Genomic DNA, 25,294 nt, shown 5'->3' on the forward strand with positions numbered 1-25,294 from the left:
CGATCCTACGTATGCTGTCTGAGGCTTGACGCTCTGGGATGAAGCCCACCTGGTCTGTGAGAACGAGAGGGTTTAATACTCTGTTCAGCCTAGGGGCCAGATTTTTAGCAAAACGTTTTAATGTCCGTGTTTATCAGGGAGAAGGGTCTGTAGCTTGGGCATAATGAGGGGTCTTTCCCTTCTTTCATAATTACAATAATTGAGGCTTCCAGCAGTTCGCTCGGCAAGCCTCCCCCCTCCAAAATTTTATTAAACCATCTGACCAGGTACGGTTTCAGTATTGATTCAAACTTTTTATAGTAAAGGTTGGAGAACCCATCCGGTCCTCGGCCCTTATTGCTTTTAAGGGTTTTGATGGTTTCAGAGACTTCCTCTGCTGTTATTAGGGAGCCTAGCATCTGAATTGTCTATCTTAGATAAACTAGTTATTTTTATATACTGATCTATTTTTGCTTCTAGGTCCGTGCTTCTTTGGCAGGTTTCGTCAGATTGTATAGACTACTCTAGTATGTCATGAATTCCCCATTGATTTCGGCTGGATTATATGTTAACACATCCTTGCTATTCTTTATGCTGCAAATATTTAGGCTGGCAATATTGTTTCTGAGTTTAGCAGCAAGGTACCTGTCTGTTTTATTACCCTTCTCGTAGGAGATCTGGCCAGTCCAGCGCATTGCTTTCTCCGTATCCTCCATCAATATATTCTTAAGTTCTGCTCTATCTTTGTCTATTTTACCCCTGATGACGTCTGTTGGCTTTTATTGAAACGCCTCTTCGCTTTCCCTGATGCCGTCATTTAGTCTATTTATTCTCCTACTTTTCTCTCTTTTTCTATGGGAGGTAATGCTGATTATTCTACCTCTTAGTGTGACTTTATGTGCGGCCCATAGTATGCTCTCTCCTACTCTCTCCTAGCTTCCTTAGTCTCAGGAAAGCCGAGCAAGAGTTCTTTCAGATGCCAACGAGGGCTGGCCGGTCTCTGGTGTATAGCTCTTTATATCAGTGTCACCGGAGCGTGGTCCGACCATGTGATATTATCCATCTCAGCTTTCACGATACGGCCTGCCATGTCTCTAGATGTGAATATGTATGTAACGCTTGCGCTTCCACGCACAAGCCTAGACAAGGAGGGGGACCCGGTAGCGAGGTGGGGAAGCCGCAGGAGACACGAGAAAGTTGCTGCGCAGCTGGGGAGCGGTGCTCATCATCAGCCAGGCTCCGAAGCACAGTGGGACAGCTGCTAGTGCGCGCGTGCTCTGTTAGCTGAGCGGAGGTGTGCGCACTCTCAGGCACCAGCACGCGGGTCCGCTATGCCACCCGTGAGGAGGTAAGGAGAGCAGAGTCAAGAGCACAAGGTTACAATGGTGGGTTGCTTCCTGGAGGACGTCCAGCCTCCATAAAGGCATAGTGCCAGTAACTGAAGAGAAAAGCAATACTAAATTCAAAGTAAGGGTTCTTTAGTTAAATGCTTTGGCCAAAGTATTGTAAGCCTGCTACCACGTCAAGGTAAACCCTAATCAGCAGGTCCTACACTACCCGCAACAGTAAACTATACCTCAGTAATAGAAAGAGTAATGTCCCAGTCTTCCGGAAAGCCAAAGGAGAGCAAGTAGAGGTCCCAGTGGAAATCCAGGCAGGAGCAGCATGCGATGGCCGGAACAAAAGGCATAAAGTACTGGAGTAGTACTTTGCATGACCCAGGGCAGGTAGCAACTGCCTGTTATTTAAATGGCAGCGGCAGCTGTTAGCAATAAGATTCAGAGTAAGTCTTACTTCCTGTCAGGAGGAAGAGGGCAGGATTTGCCAGAAAGTAAGATGGCGTTGCTTGCTTCAGTATGCTTGAAGTCAACTCCTGTTGATGAGATAAGGCAGGAGGTGGGCGGAGGCGCTGCCTCTACAGAAACAGGGAAGGGTTCAGGAAACAGACAGACATTAGATAGTCTTGACTTGTAGCTGGAGAGCGGCGCACGCCGTCACGTGTACACGCCACACGTGAGAGGTGCGCGACGCGACCGGGGCTCCGTGGCACTAGTAGAAGAACCGTGGGTGCGTTCGCGCTCTGTAAGGAGATCGGGGATCTGAGATGCGGCAGGTAAGGAGGGAACACGCCGCAGGGGGCATGTTCCCCAATTCCTTACAATGTAGTCAATACGCGTATATTGTTTGTGGGGGGCCGAGTAGAACGAGTAATCTCTTGTTGTGGGGTTCATCAACCTCCAAGTGTCGACCAGCCCACACACATTGTTTTTCAGAGCCTTTGAGCTTTTTAGTTGATGGATATTCCTTATCAGGGGTTCTCGTCCTATCTTTACTACAGTCTACAATGATATTTAGGTCTCCTCCTAGCATTAGATATCCCTTCCTATGATGGATAGTCTCAAAAGCCTTATTAATGAAGTTTTCTTGATCTTCATTATGAGCATACAGGCTCCCTATGGTTAATTCTGCTGAGCCTATTTTGCCAGTAATAATTAGCATTCTGTCTGCCTTGTCTCTTTATCTTTTCAGTTGCAAAGGGGACACTGATTTTAATCAAGATGGTTACACCTGCCTTTTTGATTTTCGCTGGCGAATGGTAGATTTGATGGAAGTGTTTGTCCCTTTGCCTAGTTACATCCTCTCTATTCAGGTGTGTTTCCTGAATCATGTATACAGTATATCACCTAGTTTAAAGTCCCTGAACATCAGCCTCCTTTTCATGGGCGAGTTTAGGCTTTTAACTTTTGGGTAATTACTTTTAGGCTGCTAGCCGTTCCTTTGTATAAAGTATATTATAGGGGGTTTCTCCATGGTTGGCCTCTCCGCCCTATTATCTTTTTGAGAGTTCCCTTCTGTTTTCTGACTTTGGTTAACTGTGTGAGTGTGGGTGGATCCCGGTTAGGATGGGGTAGGGAAACAATGGGGGGAAACAAAAATGACAATGGGGGTCATTACCTGGGTGTAGATTAGGGCCCTCATTTAACTTGGGCCTTTGACTCGCCGGTGTTTTTTTGGGTCATGCAGAGTCTAAGAAAAAGGTGTGTTTAGGGTGCACGGTGGTACTTGCATTCTGACAGACGTCCTGTATCCGTGCATGTTGATTCTACCCCTGCTGTGTAGCGGTTATTATGTGTAGCGGGCTCTTCGACCTTCAGAGGAGGTGTCCAAACTTTATACCTCGTACGAGAGAACAATGGTTAACCTTTAACAGACTATGTAACATAGAAACATAAACCGCATCAACATTAACGAGCTGGGCCCCTCAGGATCAACTCCCTGGGTGATTGAGTGATTCCCGGTCTTTCCCCTTATTTCGCGTCTCCCAGGCTATCCCCTCTTTACGAGTGAGACAGCCTGGGTTCCCTAGTCAGGCGATCCCTTTGGGACTGATCTAACCACTCTAATTTCTTACAAATAAAAAGTGTCAATGTAAGAAATCCAATTTAGCAATAATTATATTGTAATGAATGAATCTGTTATCAAAGGCAGAATGTTAAAGTATACAGTATAATAGTCTGGATTTTCCTTCATCTCTATATATTTGTCTGAGATATATATATATACAGGTAAACCCCGTTATAACGCGGTCCTCGGGGTCCACCCCGAGACCACCGCGTTAATAACGGGGTCGCGCTAATTAAAAAAAAAAATGGCCACCGCGCGCCTGTTCAGGAGGGAGTGAGGAGGGAAGGAAGGAAGAGGTGTCTGGAAGCCCTACATGTGGGCCACATGCCTCCTCCCTCTCCCTCCCAGCCCCCTCCCTCTCCCTCTCCCTCCCAGCCCCTTCCCGCGAGAGAACAGAAGAAAAAAAAACTGCCGGAAGTCGTCATCAGCTCCGGCGCGAGAGGGAGGCCCGGGGAACAGGTGATCAGCCGCCTGGACCCCCGCAGCACCAACCCCCCCAGCACCGTCACCACCCTCCCCCTCGCAGGACCGGGCCCCCTCGCCCCGCCGTAGCGCAGGGTCGTCCTGCCACTCCGCCGCAGCGCAGGGCCCCGACCAATGACGTCTCGCCCCCCGCCCCAGGCCGTACCGCCAACCTACCTGCCCCCCCGCGCTGCACCGGGCCATCCCACCAGCCCCCGCAGCATCGGGGGCCCCCGCAGCCATCACCCCCCTCCACCGCAGCACCACCCCCAGCGGCACGCAGCGCCCCCCCCCTGTAGCCACATGCCTCACCAATCATCCCCAAGGTAAGGCTGATTTATGTGTGTGTGTGTGTGTGTGTGTGTGTGTGTGTGGTGTGAGCAATGAGCAGTGTGTCAGTGTGTGCAATGAGCAGTGTGTGTCAGTGTGAGCAATGAGCAGTGTGTGTGCAGTGTGTGTCAGTGTGTGTCAGTGTGTGCAGTGTGCAGTGTGTGTCAGTGTGAGCAATGAGCAGTGTGTGTGCAGTGTGCAGTGTGAGCAATGAGCAGTGTGCAGTGTGTGTGCAGTGTGTCAGTGTGTGCAGTGTGAGCAATGAGCAGTGTGTGTGCAGTGTGCAGTGTGTGCAGTGTGAGCAATGAGCAGTGTGTCAGTGTGTGCAGTGTGAGCAATGAGCAGTGTGTGTGCAGTGTGCAGTGTGTGTGCAGTGTGTGCAGTGTGAGCAATGAGCAGTGTGTCAGTGTGTGCAGTGTGAGCAATGAGCAGTGTGTGTGCAGTGTGTGTGCAGTGTGTGTGCAGTGTGTGTGCAGTGTGAGCAATGAGCAGTGTGTGTGCAGTGTGTGTCAGTGTGTGCAGTGTGAGCAATGAGCAGTGTGTCAGTGTGTGCAGTGTGAGCAATGAGCAGTGTGTGTGCAGTGTGCAGTGTGCAGTGTGTGTGCAGTGTGAGCAATGAGCAGTGTGTGTGCAGTGAGTGTGTGCAGGGAAAACCGCGTTATAACCGAATCGCGGTATAGCGAGGCGCGTTATAACGGGGTTTACCTGTATATATCTGATTGTAGGTTCGGTTTATTGAACATTGGAGAATACATTTCCATATGTATTGGAGAATTACATAGAAGATACAATGCAGTTGTTCCAATATTTCTGTAGATTTTGTTACATGTGAAGTATTCTAAGTAAAAGGTCTGACAGACAGAATTGACCCAAAAGGTCAATTCGTGGCCTCAACTTGTTGAACAGCTGTAAGTCCTAACTGGGAAAAATGCTGTCATAAGACTTTTCCATTCAGCAAGTTTGAAACTACTTATATGTTCAGGGGTAGTTCATATGACATCAGTAATGTAGGTGAATACCATGTTGAGATATAACATTTTAAAGGTTAAAATGGCTGACTGGGTTACATAGTTACATAGTAGATGAGGTTGAAAAAAGACGTACGTCCATCAAGTTCAACCTATGCTAAATTTAGACAACAGATACTTTATCCTATATCTATACTTACTTATTGATCCAGAGGAAGGCAAACAAAAACCCCATTAAGGGGAAAAATTAATTCCTTCCTGACTCCAAGAATTGGCAATTGGATTAATCCCTGGATCAACATCCTTCCCATGTATACTTATTTTGTATATCCCTGTATACCTTTCCCATCTAAAAAGATGTCCAACCTTTTTTTGAACAAATCTATTGTATCTGCCATCACAGTCTCCATGGGTAATGAATTCCACATTTTAACTGCCCTTACTGTAAAGAACCCTTTCTTTTGTTGCTGGTGAAATTTCCTTTCCTCCAACCTTAAGGGATGGCCCCGAGTCCTTTGTACTGCCCGTGGGATGAATAGTTCTTTTGAAAGCTCCTTGTATTGTCCCTGAATATATTTGTATATAGTTATCATATCCCCTCTTAGACGCCTCTTTTCTAATGTAAATAAATCTAATTTAGCTAGCCTCTCCTCATAAGTTAGAATGTCCATCCCCTTTATTAATTTGGTGGCTCTTCTCTGCACTCTCTCTAGTTCCATAATGTCTTTTCTTAGGATTGGTGCCCAAAATTGTACTCCATATTCAAGGTGTGGTCTTACTAATGCTTTGTAAAGGGGCATAATTATGTTTACTTCCCTTCCATCCATTGCCCGTTTGATGCAAGATAAGATCTTGTTTGCCTTTGCAGCTACTGCATGACATTGGGCACTATTGCTAAGCCTGCTGTCTACAAGCACTCCTAAATCCTCCTCCATCAAGGATTCCCCCAATATATCTCCATTTAATTTGTAAGTCACCTTTTTATTCTTGTATCCCAAATGCATAACCTTACATTTATCTGTATTAAACCTCATCTGCCATTTACCTGCCCACGTTTCCAGTCTCTCCAAGTCCTTCTGAAGAGAAATTACATCCTGCTCTGATTCTATTACCTTACACAATTTAGTATCATCAGCAAAGATGGAGACTTTGCTCTCGATCCCAACCTCAAGGTCATTAATAAAAAAGTTAAAAAGCAGGGGTCCCAGTACCGATCCTTGAGGTACTCCACTCACGACTTTAGCCCAACCTGAAAAAGTTCCATTTATGACAACCCTCTGTTGTCTGTCCTTTAACCAGTTTTCAATCCAGGTGCATATATTATTACTGAGTCCAATTTTCTTCATTTTGTACACCAACCTCGTGTGAAACCGTATCAAAAGCCTTTGCAAAATCTAAGTAGACCACATCAACTGCATTACCCTGGTCTAAATTCCTACTTACCTCCTCAAAGAAACAAATAAGGTTAGTTTGGCAAGATCTATCCTTCATAAATCCATGCTGACTATTACTAATAATTTTGTTTTCCATTAGGTATTCCTGAATATTATCCCGTATTAAACCTTCAAGTAGTTTCCCTACTATTGAAGTCAGGCTTACAGGTCTGTAATTCCCCGGGTGTGATCTAGCTCCCTTTTTAAATATAGGCACCACATCTGCTTTACGCCAATCTTGTGGTACTGAGCCTGTGGAAATGGAGTCCTTGAATATTAAATATAATGGTTTTGCTATTACTAGCTTAACACCTTGAGAACTCTTGGATGTATGCCATCGGGGCCAGGTGCCTTATTTACTTTAATTTTTTCAAGTCGCTTATGAACTTCTTCCTCAGTTAACCAATTATTCATTAATATGGAGGTTGTGGCTTCCTCCTGTGGCGCTACCATTGAACTTGATTCTTCCCTGGTAAACACAGAGGCAAAGAATTTGTTTAATACCTCAGCTTTTTCCTTATCTCCAATAATCTGCCTGCCCATCTCACACTGAAAGGGTCCTATATTTTCTTTTCTCCTTTTTTTGTTATTAAGGTACTTAAAGAACTTTTTAGGGTTGACCTTACTTTCTATTGCAATCCTTTTTTCATTATCCATTTTTGCTAATTTAATTGCCCTTTTGCAATTTTTGTTACATTCCTTATAATTCTGATACGATGTCTCCGTCCCTTCTGACTTAAAGAATCTAAATAAGAATTTATGGATAAATACTGCAGTGAGCTTAGTAAGCTTTAGGAAGGAAGGAAGGCCAGAGGAGACCACCAGGCCGAAGAGTGATAATATCATGAAGAGAAGAAAAGACATGTTAATACCTGGAGAGAATATTAACAGAAAGAAGGTTACTATGTGCAACTATTCTTAAGAATATCAATCTATTTGAAACATCACCATCGTCATTCTTACTATTTTTGTATGTAAGTAATTATTTTCAAAATAAACGTTTTGTTTTTGTGTGCAAACGACAAGAATGCTGAATTCTGTTATGCTGACGTAAATCTATAGAAAAAGCGAATTTAACATTTAACAGTCAACATTCTGTGTTCATAGTTTTCACAAGCTGGAACTTGGCGGGGGGCTAGCACCAAGGTCAGAGGACCAGTGGCATCTCTATGAATTTAGTGAGGGTCTCTCTCTCTCTCTATCGCTACTATGCCCCCTCCCCTGAACTCAGGACTCCGCTCAAGAGGCAAATATAGTTTTGACAACAGTCTATAAGTCCAGGACATTTAAAACCCCGATATTATTCCTCCTAGATCTATTCTCAGCCTCCTCTTGGGCTTCCTGGAGTTGGGTTACCTGTTCCTTCAGTTGGGCTATGCCGGAGTTTACCTCAATCTGTTTTTCTGTTGTGGTCACCATAACTTCCTCCAGCACGGTGGTTCGCTCCTCCGCCGCTGAGATTTCCGATCGGTGACCACTCAGGGCAGTCTGTAGTTCTTCGTGGAATGTCTGCTTGATCTCCTTGACCCATGCCTTCAGGTCGCTTTAATACTTGCCCTGCTCTGTGTCCGAGCCTGACTCGGCTTCTTCTTGATCTTCTGGCTGGTCTTCACTTTCTTTGTCTGGGAGTTTTGGAGTCATATTCTTTTTGCTGAAGAATGATGATGCTCCTGCCTTTTGCGATTTCTTGGGCGCCATGCCACGTTTTTTCCTATGGTCCCTGTTTTTTTATTTATGTGGTCTCCGCTTACGCTTTTTGGGTTAGCTGTTATCTGTCTTGTTTGTAACTTCCAGGAGGGACCCTAGTCTTGTCCCTTCATCTAGATCAGTACCACATTTGCACCTTTTCACTTGGTCATTCTTCTGCTACATGGAATCAGTTGGGTATTCTGGTCAGAGGATGCTGTTCCGCGCCTTTAAAATCAGGGTTCATATCTCTCAACCAGGTCTGTTGGATCTACCTGGACTTATGCTTTGCAGCCCTAATATTCTAAGCACTGAGTCTCCCTTCCTTTTTCCTCCTTGTCGCTGGTATAAGGGGCCTACTACTGCTTGAAGTGATGGTCTTTCTAACGTGCTGGGGGGTGATGGGGTCCCAGTAGGCTCCTATATTGGGGGCTGTGTGGTTCTCTCCCCTCTAATCCGGCCTGTTAGCTCACTTCCAGCTTGCCTCACCCCCTCCAGCGGTCACTGAGGGCTCTACTTCCCTCCAACACCCCCAGTTCCTCTCCCGGCTATCCTCGCTGCTTCGGGGTCCCTGCAGTGCTCCCGCCAGCCGCACGGTCTTGCAGGCCTCCAAGGTGATCCCCGCAAGGGGGGCGGGCCGCAATCTCTCCTCCAGCCTCCGCGCGGCTCACCAGGCTTCTGCTTCACACCTGCACTGGAGCCCGCACCAGCTTAATTGTACCGCCGGTCGGCGTCCAGCTGCTGGCGGCCCTCTTCAAGCGCCGGATTGGGTGCTGCCACCAGGCAAACCTCTGCCACTTCTCCCCCTCCTCCCGGTCTGACTGCCTCACAGGCTGTCGCTGCAAAAGGCCGCTTTACTGACGCTCAGTGGCCATTTTGAGCGCTCGGCCGCATGTGTGGAGGCTCTGCTGCCTTTTGCTGATCTTGTTCCTCACAGTGCCTGGGGTGAGTCCTCCCCCGGCTTTATTCTTTATTTTTTGGGGGGGTTGTTGTGGTTTTATGCGCCCTGATATCTATACTTCTAGGACGGAGCTGCACCTCCACACTTCCTACCAGCTTGAGGTCTTGGCCCAGCACTCCCCTAATGTTTTATTTTTAATTGGCAAATGAGCTATTATCCAGATCTGTAGTTGCCCCCAGGGTGGATGGTTTGACCTCTCGGGTGGGTAGCGGCAGGGGTTAACCCCTTCATTACCATAGCACACCGCTACCCCCAAGAAACCAGGTACTCTGGTTTAACCACTTGATTGCCTTAGCGGCTAGCCGCTAAAGGTAATGAAGTTTATTTTTATTTTATTCACACAGTATGGAAGCAGGGGGTCTCCAGAGCAGATCCACATTCATTTCACCCGCTTCCCGAGTTACAGGCTAGTAGCTGTGTATGTACTAGCGCATAAGTGTTTGTTGTGTGTGTATTCATATCTTACTGCATATGTGTGTACTGTGCACATGCACATTTGCACTATTCCCTGATAACATTCTTTATATAGATCACCAGACATAAAATAGTTACAGCGGTTTTTATATTGATGGGGGGGGGGGTGCCGGCAGTTGCAGAGGCCCCGCGCTCTCCCCCCAGCCATTTAAATGAAATGCCGGGAGACCGCGCGAGGCCTCTGTAACCTCTACTTACCGAAGGTCAGCCAGCTCCAGGACGCGTTACCATGGCAATTTGACGCCGCGGGGTCATGCGAGGTAAGTAGTGGGGTGCACCGAGGAGAGCAGGCACAGGGGGGGGGGGGCGCAGCAAAAAAGTTTGCGCGTCCCTGTATTATATTGTGTTTCTGTATTTCTGCCAGACCTGATGAAGGACCCCGAGAGGTTAGAAAGCTGGTAACATTTCAACTACTTGTTGGTCCAATAAAAGGCATCATATCCCCTCCTCCCTCTCCCTCTCGTTACTGCAAGCAATGTTTCATGGATTCCTACAGCTAATAGTTCTGTATCACCGGATCTTGGACCTTTCTGTTATCTTTGTGTATTTGCACCATTTAGAAAATGAGGGGTTAACCCCTTGTATGCTACAGACGTGAGGCTACCACATGCTTGGGTTTCTATATGGCGGCGCATACACAGAGACCCAGACACAGCACCCACCTCCATGCCAGGGGGCACCCACCTCCATGCCTGGGGGCACCCACCTCCATGCCTGGGGGCACCCACCTCCATGCCTGGGGGCACCCACCTCTATGCCTGGGGGCACCCACCTCTATGCCTGGGGTCACCCTGCTCCCCCTCAGCTGTGGTTTGGAGGGCTCGGTGTTTCACTTCTAAGGGTGAGCTTATAGTGCCGGTGATGCGACCGCGTGACGTCAGCCGTCGCCGTTGTAATAGCGATTCCTGCTTATCGTGCAGGAGACAAGAGAGGGGGCGACCGGAGGGGGGCGTGGCCGGTTCGCCCTCATTGGCTGAACCGCTCACGTGCCGCTGATAACACGCGGCGGCAGTCGTCGAATTTTTTTTAAATACTTTGACTTCCAGCGATCGCTCCGTCGCTCTGCAGCGCCGTCACGCTATGCCCACTATGGGCACCCGCGACAGACTGCATGTACTTGCTGCGCGATGTCGCAGTCGCCAGCACTATAAGAGCAGCATCTCCAGTTCTGCACAGACCTCCCCCCTCTCACCCCCTCCTCTCTTCTCCCCCCCCCTCTCCCCTCTCTTACCCCCCTCTCTCCCCTCTCCCCGCAGATCTATTCTTTAAAACTAGGACACTTGTATGGAGAATGAAAGTGTGTCGTGTTTCTGATGGCCTAGGCATGTAATGGGTTAATTTATGTCTCTTAGTAAAAATGTCTTGTTGCTGTAATTGGGCCGCGCTTATAGTGCCGGCGACGTCAGGCTACGGTCAAATTAAGATGACTTCCGGCGATCGCGACCAAGCCGCCGCGCCGTGATTACTATAAGCGCACGCGACGTCGCCGGCACTATAAGCGCAGCCTAATGCTTACATCGTCTGACACTTCCGGTATATAGTTTGTTGTGAGTTTCAGACAGCTTATTTCCTCTGCTTCAGCTCGGAAGCTTATTTCCTCTGCTTCAGCTCGGACGGTGCTTCCTCTTTTACATGTCAGCCTCACACAGAGAAGCTATAGCCCATAACACACACATGATGCTGCCCCTGTGGTAATGAAGGAGTTAAACTCCAACCAATACTCCCTCAATCTAATTACTTTCTAACTCTATTTAATAACTTTCCCAATCTTATCCTCACTGATCCCTAATGTTAATTCCCAATGTAAAATAACCCCCATTATCTCCCAGTCCCTGTGATACAGGAGGAGTAACCCCCCAGTGCCAGAGGCCCCCCCTCACTATCAGAGGCTCAGCCTCTCAGGCTCCTGTGTGTAAGGAAGCTCAGAGCAGCACTGGGATAATGTGCACAGGTCACACAAGGGAGGGGAAGGGAGGAGGAGGAAAGCACTTACCCAATAACACAGGCTGAAGATCTCTGTGCAGCAGGGGGTGGGCAATGTGAGGGGGGCACAGGAAAAGGGACTTAGAGGCTGCAGAGCCTATTCCTCAGTGTGTCCCCCCCTCAGTGCCGGAGATGTGCACTTTATCCCCCCCTCACTGTGTGTGTACTTCCTATGGAGGGTGGGGGGAGCCCCTGTGATCTCTCAGTCCTTCCCTGTGGGAGTGACCTGGATTCCCCCCTCAGGATGTGGGACAGTCTGTGCTCAGGATCAGGTTGCATGCTGGGAGTGGGACAGCCCTTCCTATCACACTCTGTGCTGTGTGTGTGAGCAGGGAGATGTTGTGTCACTGAAGCAGTGTGTATCTTTGTGTTATCACTGCTGTATCTGTAGCCTCAGGAGACAGGGAGGTCTGAGTATCAGTGCAAAATTGGTGCAATTCTGGGGCAAACACTGCACCAGATGTATCAAAGACAACCTCCTATTGCTAATGTGGGATCTTTTTTCTTTGATTCATATGGTGCAGAATAATTGCCCCTAAATATCACCCCTTTTGCCTTGATACCCATGCCCCACTGTGTGTGTCTCTACAAACGCCCTACATTCATGTCCGGCTGTAAAAATAAGCGATAAAACAATGGCAGGATCCTTGTAAACAAACATCACCTGCAACTGAACTAAGCCTTTCCTGTTGTGTGTATTCATGTATACGGCTTGCGTGCGGCCGCGCTACTCACTATCTGCTTGTATCCTCCCGAACCGGTCCCAGTCCCTCCTCGCTGCCAGGCTCGCTACACGCTGTGACGCGTCAGCCAGCGGGGGATGCAAGAGGATTGTAATCCCGAGCGGGGACGCGTCACGTGGTGAGGAGGGGAGGAGCGGTGTCTGGAGCTACGGGAGGGAGGTCTGAGTGCTGAGGCTCTGTGATGTGAAGTGACCCTCCGTCTTGTATCTGGCGCGGGGGGGGGGGTGTGTGTGTGAAACTGTTACATGGCAGATTGCATTGCACTTATAGAAATAATACATGTAAGTGGCCCTTCTCGTACAGTAACCCGCCCCTTGATTTGACCACGCCCCCCCCCCCGCTCGCCCCCCCGCCCACCACTAAAAAATGCTCCCAAAGCTGTTAAATCAATTTTTTTGAGGTGCTACACATATACAGGACATGTACTGTAGCTATTAGTGACATACACACACAGGCACACTCACTGCCAGGACATGCACTGTAGCTATTAGTGACATACACACACAGGCACACTCACTGCCAGGACATGTACTGTAGCTATTAGTGACATACACACACAGGCACACTCACTGCCAGGACATGCACTGTAGCTATTAGTGACATACACATACAGACACACTCACTGCCAGGACATGCACTGTAGCTATTAGTGACATACACATACAGGCACACTCACTGCCAGGACATGCACTGTAGCTATTAGTGACATACACACACAGGCACACTCACTGCCAGGACATGTACTGTAGCTATTAGTGACATACACACACAGGCACACTCACTGCCAGGACATGCACTGTAGCTATTAGTGACATACACACACAGGCACACTCACTGCCAGGACATGCACTGTAGCTATTAGTGACATACACATACAGGCACACTCACTGCCAGGACATGTACTGTAGCTATTAGTGACATACACATACAGACACACTCACTGCCAGGACATGCACTGTAGCTATTAGTGACATACACATACAGGCACACTCACTGCCAGGACATGCACTGTAGCTATTAGTGACATACACACACAGGCACACTCACTGCCAGGACATGCACTGTAGCTATTAGTGACATACACACACAGGCACACTCACTGCCAGGACATGCACTGTAGCTATTAGTGACATACACACACAGGCACACTCACTGCCAGGACATGTACTGTAGCTATTAGTGACATACACACACAGGCACACTCACTGCCAGGACATGCACTGTAGCTATTAGTGACATACACACACAGGCACTCTCACTGCCAGGACATGCACTGTAGCTATTAGTGACATACACACACAGGCACACTCACTGCCAGGACATGCACTGTAGCTATTAGTGACATACACACACAGGCACACTCACTGTCAGGACATGTACTGTAGCTATTAGTGACATACACATACAGACACACTCACTGCCAGGACATGCACTGTAGCTATTAGTGACATACACATATAGGCACACTCACTGCCAGGACATGCACTGTAGCTATTAGTGACATACACACACAGGCACACTCACTGCCAGGACATGTACTGTAGCTATTAGTGACATACACACACAGGCACACTCACTGCCAGGACATGCACTGTAGCTATTAGTGACATACACACACAGGCACACTCACTGCCAGGACATGTACTGTAGCTATTAGTGACATACACACACAGGCACACTCACTGCCAGGACATGCACTGTAGCTATTAGTGACATACACACACAGGCACACTCACTGCCAGGACATGCACTGTAGCTATTAGTGACATACACACACAGGCACACTCACTGCCAGGACATGCACTGTAGCTATTAGTGACATACACACACAGGCACACTCACTGCCAGGACATGCACTGTAGCTATTAGTGACACACACACACACACAGGCACACTCACTGCCAGGACATGTACTGTAGCTATTAGTGACACACACACACACAGGCACACTCACTGCCAGGACATGCACTGTAGCTATTAGTGACATACACACACAGGCACACTCATTGCCAGGACATGCACTGTAGCTATTAGTGACATACACATACAGGCACACTCACTGCCAGGACATGTACTGTAGCTATTAGTGACATACACATACAGACACACTCACTGCCAGGACATGCACTGTAGCTATTAGTGACATACACATACAGGCACACTCACTGCCAGGACATGCACTGTAGCTATTAGTGACATACACATACAGGCACACTCACTGCCAGGACATGTACTGTAGCTATTAGTGACATACACAAACAGGCACACTCACTGCCAGGACATGCACTGTAGCTATTAGTGACATACACACACAGGCACACTCACTGCCAGGACATGTACTGTAGCTATTAGTGACATACACACACAGGCACACTCACTGCCAGGACATGCACTGTAGCTATTAGTGACATACACACACAGGCACATTCACTGCCAGGACATGCACTGTAGCTATTAGTGATATACACACACAGGCACACTCACTGCCAGGACATGCACTGTAGCTATTAGTGACACACACACACAGGCACACTCACTGCCAGGACATGTACTGTAGCTATTAGTGACACACACACACAGGCACACTCACTGCCAGGACATGCTCTGTAGCTATTAGTGACATACACACACAGGCACACTCACTGCCAGGACATGCTCTGTAGCTATTAGTGACATACACACACAGGCACACTCACTGCCAGGACATGCACTGTAGCAATTAGTGACATACACACACAGGCACACTCACTGCCAGGACATGCTCTATAGCTATTAGTGACATACACACACAGGCACACTCACTGCCAGGACATGCTCTGAAGCTATTAGTGACACACACACACAGGCACACTCACTGCCAGGACATGCACTGTAGCTATTAGTGACATACACACACAGGCACAGTCACTGCCAGGACATGTACTGTAGCTATTAGTGACATACACATACAGGCACACTCACTGCCAGGACATGTACTGTAGCTATTAGTGACACACACACACAGGCACACTCACTGCCAGGACATGCACTGTAGCTATTAGTGACATACACACACAGGCACTCACTGCCAGGACATGCACTGTAGCTATTAGTGACATACACACACAGGCACACTCACTGCCAGGACATGCACTGTAGCTATTAGTGACATACACACACAGGCGCACTCACTGCCAGGACATGCACTGTAGCTATTAGTGACATACACATACAGGCACACTCACTGCCAGGACATGCACTGTAGCTATTAGTGACATACACACACAGGCACACTCACTGCCAGGACATGCACTGTAGCTATTAGTGACATACACATACAGGCGCACTCACTGCCAGGACATGCACTGTAGCTATTAGTGACATACACATACAGGCACACTCACTGCCAGGACATGCACTGTAGCTATTAGTGACATACACACACAGGCACACTCACTGCCAGGACATGTACTGTAACTATTAGTGACATACACACACAGGCACACTCACTGCCAGGACATGCACTGTAGCTATTAGTGACATACACACACAGGCACACTCACTGCCAGGACATGCACTGTAGCTATTAGTGACATACACATACAGGCACACTCACTGCCAGGACATGTACTGTAGCTATTAGTGACATACACATACAGACACACTCACTGCCAGGACATGCACTGTAGCTATTAGTGACATACACATACAGGCACACTCACTGCCAGGACATGCACTGTAGCTATTAGTGACATACACACACAGGCACACTCACTGCCAGGACATGTACTGTAGCTATTAGTGACATACACACACAGGCACACTCACTGCCAGGACATGCACTGTAGCTATTAGTGACATACACACACAGGCACACTCACTGCCAGGACATGTACTGTAGCTATTAGTGACATACACACACAGGCACACTCACTGCCAGGACATGCACTGTAGCTATTAGTGACATACACACACAGGCACACTCACTGCCAGGACATGCACTGTAGCTATTAGTGACATACACACACAGGCACACTCACTGCCAGGACATGCACTGTAGCTATTAGTGACATACACACACAGGCACACTCACTGCCAGGACATGCACTGTAGCTATTAGTGACATACACACACAGGCACACTCACTGCCAGGACATGTACTGTAGCTATTAGTGACATACACACACAGGCACACTCACTGCCAGGACATGCACTGTAGCTATTAGTGACATACACACACAGGCACACTCACTGCCAGGACATGCTCTGTAGCTATTAGTGACATACACACACAGGCACACTCACTGCCAGGACATGCACTGTAGCTATTAGTGACATACACACACAGGCACACTCACTGCCAGGACATGCACTGTAGCTATTAGTGACACACACACACACAGGCACACTCACTGCCAGGACATGCACTGTAGCTATTAGTGACACACACACACAGGCACACTCATTGCCAGGACATGCACTGTAGCTATTAGTGACATACACATACAGGCACACTCACTGCCAGGACATGCACTGTAGCTATTAGTGACATACACATACAGGCACACTCACTGCCAGGACATGCACTGTAGCTATTAGTGACATACACACACAGGCACACTCACTGCCAGGACATGCACTGTAGCTATTAGTGACACACACACAGGCACACTCACTGCCAGGACATGTACTGTAGCTATTAGTGACACACACACACAGGCACACTCACTGCCAGGACATGTACTGTAGCTATTAGTGACAAACACACACAGGCACACTCATTGCCAGGACATGCACTGTAGCTATTAGTGACATACACACACAGGCACACTCACTGCCAGGACATGCACTGTAGCTATTAGTGACATACACACACAGGCACACTCACTGCCAGGACATGCACTGTAGCTATTAGTGACACACACACACACACAGGCACACTCACTGCCAGGACATGTACTGTAGCTATTAGTGACACACACACACAGGCACACTCACTGCCAGGACATGTACTGTAGCTATTAGTGACATACACACACAGGCACACTGACTGCCAGGACATGCACTGTAGCTATTAGTGACATACACACACAGGCACACTCATTGCCAGGACATGCACTGTAGCTATTAGTGACATACACATACAGGCACACTCACTGCCAGGACATGTACTGTAGCTATTAGTGACATACACATACAGACACACTCACTGCCAGGACATGCACTGTAGCTATTAGTGACATACACATACAGGCACACTCACTGCCAGGACATGCACTGTAGCTATTAGTGACATACACACACAGGCACACTCACTGCCAGGACATGTACTGTAGCTATTAGTGACATACACAAACAGGCACACTCACTGCCAGGACATGCACTGTAGCTATTAGTGACATACACACACAGGCACACTCACTGCCAGGACATGTACTGTAGCTATTAGTGACATACACACACAGGCACACTCACTGCCAGGACATGCACTGTAGCTATTAGTGACACAGGCACACTCACTGCCAGGACATGCTCTGTAGCTATTAGTGACATACACACACAGGCACACTCACTGCCAGGACATGCTCTGTAGCTATTAGTGACATACACACACAGGCACACTCACTGCCAGGACATGCACTGTAGCTATTAGTGACATACACACACAGGCACACTCACTGCCAGGACATGCTCTGTAGCTATTAGTGACATACACACACAGGCACACTCACTGCCAGGACATGCTCTGTAGCTATTAGTGACACACACACACAGGCACACTCACTGCCAGGACATGCACTGTAGCTATTAGTGACATACACACACAGGCACAGTCACTGCCAGGACATGTACTGTAGCTATTAGTGACATACACATACAGGCACACTCACTGCCAGGACATGTACTGTAGCTATTAGTGACACACACACACAGGCACACTCACTGCCAGGACATGCACTGTAGCTATTAGTGACACACACACACAGGCACACTCACTGCCAGGACATGCTCTGTAGCTATTAGTGACATACACACACAGGCACACTCACTGCCAGGACATGCTCTGTAGCTATTAGTGACATACACACACAGGCACACTCACTGCCAGGACATGCACTGTAGCTATTAGTGACATACACACACAGGCACACTCACTGCCAGGACATGCTCTGTAGCTATTAGTGACATACACACACAGGCACACTCACTGCCAGGACATGCTCTGTAGCTATTAGTGACACACACACACAGGCACACTCACTGCCAGGACATGCACTGTAGCTATTAGTGACATACACACACAGGCACAGTCACTGCCAGGACATGTACTGTAGCTATTAGTGACATACACATACAGGCACACTCACTGCCAGGACATGTACTGTAGCTATTAGTGACACACAGGCACACTCACTGCCAGGACATGCACTGTAGCTATTAGTGACATACACACACAGGCACACTGACTGCCAGGACATGCACTGTAGCTATTAGTGACATACACACACAGGCACACTCATTGCCAGGACATGCACTGTAGCTATTAGTGACATACACATACAGGCACACTCACTGCCAGGACATGTACTGTAGCTATTAGTGACATACACATACAGACACACTCACTGCCAGGACATGCACTGTAGCTATTAGTGACATACACATACAGGCACACTCACTGCCAGGACATGCACTGTAGCTATTAGTGACATACACACACAGGCACACTCACTGCCAGGACATGTACTGTAGCTATTAGTGACATACACAAACAGGCACACTCACTGCCAGGACATGCACTGTAGCTATTAGTGACATACACACACAGGCACACTCACTGCCAGGACATGTACTGTAGCTATTAGTGACATACACACACAGGCACACTCACTGCCAGGACATGCACTGTAGCTATTAGTGACACACACACACAGGCACACTCACTGCCAGGACATGCTCTGTAGCTATTAGTGACATACACACACAGGCACACTCACTGCCAGGACATGCTCTGTAGCTATTAGTGACATACACACACAGGCACACTCACTGCCAGGACATGCACTGTAGCTATTAGTGACATACACACACAGGCACACTCACTGCCAGGACATGCTCTGAAGCTATTAGTGACACACACACACAGGCACACTCACTGCCAGGACATGCACTGTAGCTATTAGTGACATACACACACAGGCACAGTCACTGCCAGGACATGTACTGTAGCTATTAGTGACATACACATACAGGCACACTCACTGCCAGGACATGTACTGTAGCTATTAGTGACACACACACACAGGCACACTCACTGCCAGGACATGCACTGTAGCTATTAGTGACATACACACACAGGCACTCACTGCCAGGACATGCACTGTAGCTATTAGTGACATACACACACAGGCACACTCACTGCCAGGACATGCACTGTAGCTATTAGTGACATACACACACAGGCGCACTCACTGCCAGGACATGCACTGTAGCTATTAGTGACATACACATACAGGCACACTCACTGCCAGGACATGCACTGTAGCTATTAGTGACATACACACACAGGCACACTCACTGCCAGGACATGCACTGTAGCTATTAGTGACATACACATACAGGCGCACTCACTGCCAGGACATGCACTGTAGCTATTAGTGACATACACATACAGGCACACTCACTGCCAGGACATGCACTGTAGCTATTAGTGACATACACACACAGGCACACTCACTGCCAGGACATGTACTGTAACTATTAGTGACATACACACACAGGCACACTCACTGCCAGGACATGCACTGTAGCTATTAGTGACATACACACACAGGCACACTCACTGCCAGGACATGCACTGTAGCTATTAGTGACATACACATACAGGCACACTCACTGCCAGGACATGTACTGTAGCTATTAGTGACATACACATACAGACACACTCACTGCCAGGACATGCACTGTAGCTATTAGTGACATACACATACAGGCACACTCACTGCCAGGACATGCACTGTAGCTATTAGTGACATACACACACAGGCACACTCACTGCCAGGACATGTACTGTAGCTATTAGTGACATACACACACAGGCACACTCACTGCCAGGACATGCACTGTAGCTATTAGTGACATACACACACAGGCACACTCACTGCCAGGACATGTACTGTAGATATTAGTGACATACACACACAGGCACACTCACTGCCAGGACATGCACTGTAGCTATTAGTGACATACACACACAGGCACACTCACTGCCAGGACATGCACTGTAGCTATTAGTGACATACACACACAGGCACACTCACTGCCAGGACATGCACTGTAGCTATTAGTGACATACACACACAGGCACACTCACTGCCAGGACATGCACTGTAGCTATTAGTGACATACACACACAGGCACACTCACTGCCAGGACATGTACTGTAGCTATTAGTGACATACACACACAGGCACACTCACTGCCAGGACATGCACTGTAGCTATTAGTGACATACACACACAGGCACACTCACTGCCAGGACATGCTCTGTAGCTATTAGTGACATACACACACAGGCACACTCACTGCCAGGACATGCACTGTAGCTATTAGTGACATACACACACAGGCACACTCACTGCCAGGACATGCACTGTAGCTATTAGTGACACACACACACAGGCACACTCACTGCCAGGACATGCACTGTAGCTATTAGTGACACACACACACAGGCACACTCATTGCCAGGACATGCACTGTAGCTATTAGTGACATACACATACAGGCACACTCACTGCCAGGACATGCACTGTAGCTATTAGTGACATACACATACAGGCACACTCACTGCCAGGACATGCACTGTAGCTATTAGTGACATACACACACAGGCACACTCACTGCCAGGACATGCACTGTAGCTATTAGTGACACACACACACAGGCACACTCACTGCCAGGACATGTACTGTAGCTATTAGTGACACACACACACAGGCACACTCACTGCCAGGACATGTACTGTAGCTATTAGTGACAAACACACACAGGCACACTCATTGCCAGGACATGCACTGTAGCTATTAGTGACATACACACACAGGCACACTCACTGCCAGGACATGCACTGTAGCTATTAGTGACATACACACACAGGCACACTCACTGCCAGGACATGCACTGTAGCTATTAGTGACACACACACACACACAGGCACACTCACTGCCAGGACATGTACTGTAGCTATTAGTGACACACACACACAGGCACACTCACTGCCAGGACATGTACTGTAGCTATTAGTGACATACACACACAGGCACACTGACTGCCAGGACATGCACTGTAGCTATTAGTGACATACACACACAGGCACACTCATTGCCAGGACATGCACTGTAGCTATTAGTGACATACACATACAGGCACACTCACTGCCAGGACATGTACTGTAGCTATTAGTGACATACACATACAGACACACTCACTGCCAGGACATGCACTGTAGCTATTAGTGACATACACATACAGGCACACTCACTGCCAGGACATGCACTGTAGCTATTAGTGACATACACACACAGGCACACTCACTGCCAGGACATGTACTGTAGCTATTAGTGACATACACAAACAGGCACACTCACTGCCAGGACATGCACTGTAGCTATTAGTGACATACACACACAGGCACACTCACTGCCAGGACATGTACTGTAGCTATTAGTGACATACACACACAGGCACACTCACTGCCAGGACATGCACTGTAGCTATTAGTGACACAGGCACACTCACTGCCAGGACATGCTCTGTAGCTATTAGTGACATACACACACAGGCACACTCACTGCCAGGACATGCTCTGTAGCTATTAGTGACATACACACACAGGCACACTCACTGCCAGGACATGCTCTGTAGCTATTAGTGACATACACACACAGGCACACTCACTGCCAGGACATGCACTGTAGCTATTAGTGACATACACACACAGGCACACTCACTGCCAGGACATGCTCTGTAGCTATTAGTGACATACACACACAGGCACACTCACTGCCAGGACATGCTCTGTAGCTATTAGTGACACACACACACAGGCACACTCACTGCCAGGACATGCACTGTAGCTATTAGTGACATACACACACAGGCACAGTCACTGCCAGGACATGTACTGTAGCTATTAGTGACATACACATACAGGCACACTCACTGCCAGGACATGTACTGTAGCTATTAGTGACACACAGGCACACTCACTGCCAGGACATGCACTGTAGCTATTAGTGACATACACACACAGGCACACTGACTGCCAGGACATGTACTGTAGCTATTAGTGACATACACATACAGACACACTCACTGCCAGGACATGCACTGTAGCTATTAGTGACATACACATACAGGCACACTCACTGCCAGGACATGCACTGTAGCTATTAGTGACATACACATACAGGCACACTCACTGCCAGGACATGTACTGTAGCTATTAGTGACATACACAAACAGGCACACTCACTGCCAGGACATGCACTGTAGCTATTAGTGACATACACACACAGGCACACTCACTGCCAGGACATGTACTGTAGCTATTAGTGACATACACACACAGGCACACTCACTGCCAGGACATGCACTGTAGCTATTAGTGACACACACACACACAGGCACACTCACTGCCAGGACATGTACTGTAGCTATTAGTGACACACACACAGGCACACTCACTGCCAGGACATGCTCTGTAGCTATTAGTGACATACACACACAGGCACACTCACTGCCAGGACATGCTCTGTAGCTATTAGTGACATACACACACAGGCACACTCACTGCCAGGACATGCACTGTAGCTATTAGTGACATACACACACAGGCACACTCACTGCCAGGACATGCTCTGTAGCTATTAGTGACATACACACACAGGCACACTCACTGCCAGGACATGCTCTGTAGCTATTAGTGACACACACACACAGGCACACTCACTGCCAGGACATGCACTGTAGCTATTAGTGACATACACACACAGGCACAGTCACTGCCAGGACATGTACTGTAGCTATTAGTGACATACACATACAGGCACACTCACTGCCAGGACATGTACTGTAGCTATTAGTGACACACACACACAGGCACACTCACTGCCAGGACATGCACTGTAGCTATTAGTGACATACACACACAGGCACTCACTGCCAGGACATGCACTGTAGCTATTAGTGACATACACACACAGGCACACTCACTGCCAGGACATGCACTGTAGCTATTAGAGACATACACACACAGGCGCACTCACTGCCAGGACATGCACTGTAGCTATTAGTGACATACACATACAGGCACACTCACTGCCAGGACATGCACTGTAGCTATTAGTGACATACACACACAGGCACACTCACTGCCAGGACATGCACTGTAGCTATTAGTGACATACACATACAGGCACACTCACTGCCAGGACATGTACTGTAGCTATTAGTGACATACACATACAGACACACTCACTGCCAGGACATGCACTGTAGCTATTAGTGACATACACATACAGGCACACTCACTGCCAGGACATGCACTGTAGCTATTAGTGACATACACACACAGGCACACTCACTGCCAGGACATGTACTGTAGCTATTAGTGACATACACAAACAGGCACACTCACTGCCAGGACATGCACTGTAGCTATTAGTGACATACACACACAGGCACACTCACTGCCAGGACATGTACTGTAGCTATTAGTGACATACACACACAGGCACACTCACTGCCAGGACATGCACTGTAGCTATTAGTGACACAGGCACACTCACTGCCAGGACATGCTCTGTAGCTATTAGTGACATACACACACAGGCACACTCACTGCCAGGACATGCTCTGTAGCTATTAGTGACATACACACACAGGCACACTCACTGCCAGGACATGCTCTGTAGCTATTAGTGACATACACACACAGGCACACTCACTGCCAGGACATGCACTGTAGCTATTAGTGACATACACACACAGGCACACTCACTGCCAGGACATGCTCTGTAGCTATTAGTGACATACACACACAGGCACACTCACTGCCAGGACATGCTCTGTAGCTATTAGTGACACACACACACAGGCACACTCACTGCCAGGACATGCACTGTAGCTATTAGTGACATACACACACAGGCACAGTCACTGCCAGGACATGTACTGTAGCTATTAGTGACATACACATACAGGCACACTCACTGCCAGGACATGTACTGTAGCTATTAGTGACACACAGGCACACTCACTGCCAGGACATGCACTGTAGCTATTAGTGACATACACACACAGGCACACTGACTGCCAGGACATGTACTGTAGCTATTAGTGACATACACATACAGACACACTCACTGCCAGGACATGCACTGTAGCTATTAGTGACATACACATACAGGCACACTCACTGCCAGGACATGCACTGTAGCTATTAGTGACATACACATACAGGCACACTCACTGCCAGGACATGTACTGTAGCTATTAGTGACATACACAAACAGGCACACTCACTGCCAGGACATGCACTGTAGCTATTAGTGACATACACACACAGGCACACTCACTGCCAGGACATGTACTGTAGCTATTAGTGACATACACACACAGGCACACTCACTGCCAGGACATGCACTGTAGCTATTAGTGACACACACACACACAGGCACACTCACTGCCAGGACATGTACTGTAGCTATTAGTGACACACACACAGGCACACTCACTGCCAGGACATGCTCTGTAGCTATTAGTGACATACACACACAGGCACACTCACTGCCAGGACATGCTCTGTAGCTATTAGTGACATACACA

The 25,294-nt window shown here is 48.1% G+C and overlaps 1 protein-coding gene across 1 annotated transcript in view; it reads right to left on the bottom strand.

Moving 5' to 3' along the window:
* The window catches only part of LOC142488446 (uncharacterized), a 38,639-nt gene extending 26,624 nt beyond the window's left edge, over window positions 1–12,015 (bottom strand). The window contains exon 1 of the mRNA XM_075588967.1: window positions 11,692–12,015. The gene's annotated coding sequence lies outside the window, so the exon portion shown is untranslated. The remainder of the gene's footprint in view (window positions 1–11,691) is intronic.
* Window positions 12,016–25,294: the final 13,279 nt, after the last annotated feature.

Source organism: Ascaphus truei, chromosome 2, assembly GCF_040206685.1.
Source record: "Ascaphus truei isolate aAscTru1 chromosome 2, aAscTru1.hap1, whole genome shotgun sequence".
In the NCBI taxonomy this organism is placed as follows: Eukaryota; Metazoa; Chordata; class Amphibia; order Anura; family Ascaphidae; genus Ascaphus; species Ascaphus truei.